Source organism: Carcharhinus amblyrhynchos, chromosome 16 (genome assembly GCF_965287045.1).
Source record: "Carcharhinus amblyrhynchos chromosome 16, sCarAmb.v2.hapA, whole genome shotgun sequence".
NCBI lineage: Eukaryota > Metazoa > Chordata > Chondrichthyes > Carcharhiniformes > Carcharhinidae > Carcharhinus > Carcharhinus amblyrhynchos.
Genome location: NC_137339.1, coordinates 34,699,679 through 34,705,678, shown reverse-complemented (window position 1 = coordinate 34,705,678; position 6,000 = coordinate 34,699,679).

Genomic DNA, 6,000 nt, shown 5'->3' with positions numbered 1-6,000 from the left:
CCTTAGGCACGTCGAGTATGTACTTACAAGGGAAATGAGCATTCCATATCAAGCAACAGAAACTTTATTGTGCTGATTTCTCAATAGCTTGTTTTGAAAACTATTAAGCATCGTCTTGGGTTTGTGTGCATGCCAAACTGATCAAAATGTTTAAATATTGTCGGGATATCGAAATAATCCAATTATGGTCCAGTATTTATTTTCACTATGATAAATCCAAGGCTGAATTCAAAAGTAGCATTCATACTAAGTAAGATCATTTAAGATCAAGGTACCATACATAAAGGAAGTGCTTATGCCAGTAAATGCACACATTTTAGCCAGTTACGTTTATGAAGAATAAGCGTTTTACGTTAATAAGATGGAATCACAGTAGCGTTTAACGCAACATTTATTTGCCATATCTCTTTAGGTCCAACAACTTCGGTTTAATAACTGATTTGCACAACGGGGGACGTTTTAAAATCAATTTTGTAAACGTTGGAAAATTCAAAGAATGAACCATTTGATAGATTGTTTGCTCTGGCAACAAAATTAGATCTTAGCTGCGATTATTTCACATTTTGTTCATTTCATATTGTATATACTTTACCGTGGGTTTACAGATGCTGCCAATACTGACATCTACAGGTTACTTTTGGTATAGTGCATCCCGGCCGATACTCTTAAAATGATTAGCAATAATCATGAAACCTGCACATAATGTTCTTAACAGTAACTCTCTCGCATACTAATTTTAGACGCAGGACATTATAAAATGTGGAAAATCACCTTAGACTTCTGCAATAAAAGCAAAATGTTGCAGTTGCTGGAAATTTGGCACAATGTCAATAATTCTCAGCAGTTCTGGCAAGCATCTGTGGAGAGTGAAAACAAGTTAACGTTTCGAGTCTTTATGACTCGGATGGCTCTGAAGAAGTCATGCAGACTCGAAACATTAACTATGTTTGCCTCTCCACAGATGCTGCCAGATCAGCTGAGATTTTCCAGCATTTTCTATTTTAATTTATGTTACGCTTCTATGACATACTCTTAAGCAAAATAAACCTATAAGACAAGGGAAAACAGCAGTGTGATGGCAATGTCACAGGACGAGTAGTTCAGAGGCCAAGCTTTATGCTCTGAGGACATGGATTCCAATCCCACTGCGGCAACAAGTGGAATTTAAACTCAATGAAAGACCCCTAAACTGCATTGATGTGCAGAAGTATCTTGGAGTTCAAGTTCACAGCTCCCTGAAAGTAGCCACACAAGTAGATAGGGTGGTAAAGAAGGCTTGTCTTAATTGGTTGGGGCATTGAGTACAAAAGTCCCAGCGTCATGTTGCAGCTTTATAAAACTTTAATTTGGCCACAATTCTGATTGTCACATTATAGGAAGAATATGGAAGCTTTAGAGAGGATGCAGAAAAGGTTTACCAGGATGCTACCTGGATTAGAGGCTATGAGCTATAAGGAAACGCTGGACAAACTAGGGTTGTTTTCTCTGGAGGGGAGACCTGATAGAAGTTTGTAAAATTATGAGAGGCATAGATAGGGTTGACAGTAGAATTTTTTCCCCCAGAGTTGAAATGTCAAATACTAGGAGGCATGCATTTAAGGTCAGGGGGAGAAGTTTGAAGGAGATGTGAGGAGCAAGCTTGTTGGTACAGAGAGAGTGGTAGATGTCTGGAACATACCGCCAGGGGTGCTAGTGGAGGCAGATATGATGGGGTATTTAAGGGGCTTTTAGATAAGCACATGAATACGCAAGAATGGAGGGATATGGACCAAGGGCAGGCAGAAGAGACTAGTTTAATTTGGCACCATGTTTGGCACAACATCATGGGCCAAAGGGCCTGTTCCTGTGCTGTAGGAAAAGACAACCATTGGGCCCATCAAGTCTGCACCGACAACAATCCCACCCAGGCCCTATCTCAGTAACCCAGTATTTACCCTGATTGTGCATGCTTAATTGCCCCTTAATGTCTGGGGGACTATCAAACTAACCTGCACATCTTTGGAGTCTGGGAGGAAACCCACAGAGACACAGGGAGGACATGCAATCTCCACACAGACAGTCACCCAAGGGCAGAATCAAACCCATTTCCATGGCACTGTGGTGCAGCAGTGCTAACCATTCTGCTGCCCCACTGAACCTGCATGGTTTTGACAGTGTCCATTGGGGTAGTTTTTGGCAATTTTCCACATCTGAAAGATAAATAAATGACCAATTTGAATTAAACGTCGGTTTTCAATTTTAGCAAAAACTAGTCAGTGTTCACTGCTTCATATCATTGGTGCTTTTCGCTATTTTGTTAACCAATGGACAAAGATTCTTGGTGCCAGGTAATGTCTTTCTAAACTCAACCAGCAAAAGGATAACTATTTCTGGGACTTTCATGATATTTTCCTCTCCCAGCTCAACACAACAAAATCAATCACTCTTTCTCTCTCTGACTGTTTTAAATCAGCTACAGACTTCAAGTTCTTAAGAGTCACATTACGAATTTGTTTACTCTGGATCAGTTTTCTTCAACAATACAAGCTTGATATTTCCTTTGTTAGTCTACATAATTTCAAGTGTTCTTTGTGAGGTTGAGTTCTGAGATCGTTAAAATCAGGTGTTTGTTATAAGCAGGGTTCATTGTGTTAAAAATAATGTGTCTAATTCTTCGAGGGAGCTAAATTGTAATTACAAACATCTACATTCTAACTCCAGTTCCAAAGCTCCCTCTAGTGTGTTGTTTCAGGCAAATACATCCAATTTAAAGATATTGATTGTGAAACTGCGTGAAGTTTTATGTTGGTTTTAGGAAATAATCAGTATTGGTGGCAGTGGAATTTGTAAAGGGATCAAGTTAAGCTGGATCTTTGTAAAGTTCTGGAGTTTTCTGGTGGAGAGTGGGGTGGTGGGGGTGTGGGGTGGTGCAGGCAACATCTGTGTTACCTGTGTCCATCCCCTTGCAACCTGACATCATGAATGGAATTTGGAATCCATCATTCCAAGCTCTTCCATCATTGTCCAGAACAGTTTTTGCCTCAAGAGATGTGTACACCTTGGGGTATTATAGAATCTATACAAATGGAATTGGCTGTTGATATATAACTGAAAAGAACATAACTCACTGTCTTCTGTTGCAAATAGAACCATTTATATGCAGCGCACTAATGAAATAGGGTGACTGGATATAATTGCAGCACCGTAATGGTGGCTGTCATATGCTACAGTGCAATAAGTTGTGCCTCGACTTTCTGAAATTACGCCAGGCTATTGTAGAACTGAAAGCTTCATATTCAACAATGTATGTGTCAAGATCAGTTCAGCACAATTATAAACTCAACCCACTGAAAGTTATGAAATCACCATATACTGTTGGTCACATCATTTCATTAGAAGTCTTACATTTAGCATGTCCTTCATGCCACACCTTTCAAAGGCATTACTCTAGAAAAGGTGAATCCTGTGGTGTTGGATATCAAAAAAAAATTACACCTCAGAGCATCACGCCTCAGAAGTATTAGAAACATATAAAGCATAAAATAGCGTCCGGTAACTTTACAGATCATTTCGACCAATAGCCACCTCAGATCTTGCTAGAAATAAATATTACTAATTTAACAGAAACAAAAGTATCACAATTTAACAAGTAAGTACAAATAACACCAAGAAAACTCAACAATCAAATAGTTCAATTTTTCTTTTCAAATCTATTAATTCAAAGCTGGCAAATAACAAAAGCTGATGGATACCAATTGCTAGACTAACTTTATTAACTGTGTTTGAGCTATTGTTTTGATTTTGCAGCCAGCCCCTGGAAATACCCTTGAAATAGATAAAACAAAAGAAAGAGAAAAAACAACTCAAAATAAAACTTCCTTATTTCTCAAGATTCCATTATTGTACAATGGAAAATATTTTTCCTGCAGAGACCTCTCTCCTTGTTGGAGCTTATATCTGAATTAGGAGTACTTGGTTGGTTCTTGACTTATTGTATTGGGCTGTCTTATATGTTTTTATTTCATTGATGGCCTTGTACTTGCCCATATGGCAAGTTATATTCCATTTGATAGCCTGACTCAGCCAGCTTGACACACTCCCTAAAGTGCCTTAGGCCAACATGCTCCCTGCAATGATTTGAATCATCAAACATCTCATGCTCTTTTCTTCATCACATCCCAAATCATTCTAAGTCTGTCTTGACCCACCAAGTGTATCCACACTTAAGCAACAGAAAAATAGTGATAAAAGTAGCAGAAGATTCAAACAAACTGTGACACAAGGAGAATTAGGGAGGTAATGAAGCAGATGTAGTTCTGGATTCTTTGTGTTTTTAGGATGGAAGCTGGTCGGCAGACTATATCTCCCAGCAAGCTTGGAACTCTAGCGAAAGGACAGCAGAGGATGGGTGTGCATGTTCGATTTCGAGTTTCCTTTAACAGCTGCTCAGAGATGGCATAGAAAGGGTGACATGGGATCTGGAAAAATGGCGAGTAAGCTGCTCAAGTGGTCAGGGCTTCAGGCATAAAGACAAGCCCACATGACAGGATTAGTTGGGAGCAGAAGAAGAGGGTTAGCTACGTGCAGCTGAAATGTTGTCATTGGTTCTATTCATCTGGGGCCTGGGAGATGTTGAGAGCTCTGTGCTGCTGTGCCAGTTCAGTGAAGCTGAAAAAGTGTCAGCTCAAAGCAGCTGGAGGGGCATGAGATGAGCAAGCCCGTGGGAAGTAGTTGTCAGCTCAGCGAAGTTGAAGAGGCACCTGATCCGTGAAGCTGGGAGTTGGCTCAAAGAATAGGTCCATGAGCAGCGATTGTCTGCTCAGCACAGCCAGAGACCTGGGTATTGTACCGATTATTAGATGCTGGGGTGCAGCTTTATAAACCTGGTGGGACATATCCATGGGAGAAGAGATTGAAAAGCTGCAAAGTGAACAGTTGTTGGGGCAATTTGAGCTGGAATCCTTTTTCCTGGCTGTGTTTGAGCTGTGGTCAAAGGGAAATTAGATGCTAAATCCTCAAAGGAGCTGAAATCCCTCATGAGGGAGATAGAGTTCACAGGATTTTTGTGACTCAGTGATCACTGATGTATGGGTTGCCTGTTGTGACAATTCATTGGATCTGTCTTGGTTTCATCTGCCATTTAGCATGCACTTATGATTTATGTTTAATTATCTTTGTCATTTAGTTCATGTCAATTCTAGATATTAGTGTACAGGACAAGATGGTATTGATTTTACTTTTTTGACTCTTAGCAATGAAAATCTTTGGTTTTTTCACAACTGTGGAATCTTGTAGTTTTATTCTCCTAGTAACAGGGATTTCAAGTTGAATCTTCTTTACAAAGAGTGTTACTGGCCCCTATTTGTAATGTATCAATAATTACAAGTTCTTAATTTGCCATGGCATTGCTAACAGAAATAAACTATAAAATGAATGCATTATCAAGTAAAAATTCACTATAAAAGTACCCTAGCCCATGCACAATGCTACAAATAGCTTCATTAGTAATCTATAACTGCTGCAACATCTGAGTTGAAAACAAAAATTTCCCATGGAAATGCAGACATTGCTTTTAGTGATGTATTATCTTGATGCCATATTTCCACTGCAATTGCCACAAGTTGGATCATTATACCCAACAGATTCTCAAGAGGCAAAGGGAACTGAAATACGCACAAGCAATAAATAGCATTACTTAACCTGTTGAATATTTTCATTCCATAAGTTTTCAGCACCTCATTTATTTTTATCCATTAGTATCTGTAGATTTTTTTGCTCTGCTAGCCACTAGGGCCTGCTTGGCTGTAAATCTAACCATTTTCAGCAATCACCTACCTACTTTGACACCTTTCTGTACTTCGTCTAGTACTTCTTTTATCCTGGCTTCCATATATAGACCTGAAAAGCAATAGCTACTCATAAGTATAAGAGTTCTAGCAGCTCATAAAATGGGGTCCATATTGCAATGTGGGCCAATGTCAAAACTGTATTCAATCGCAATCTGTAACCTCATGGCCCAGC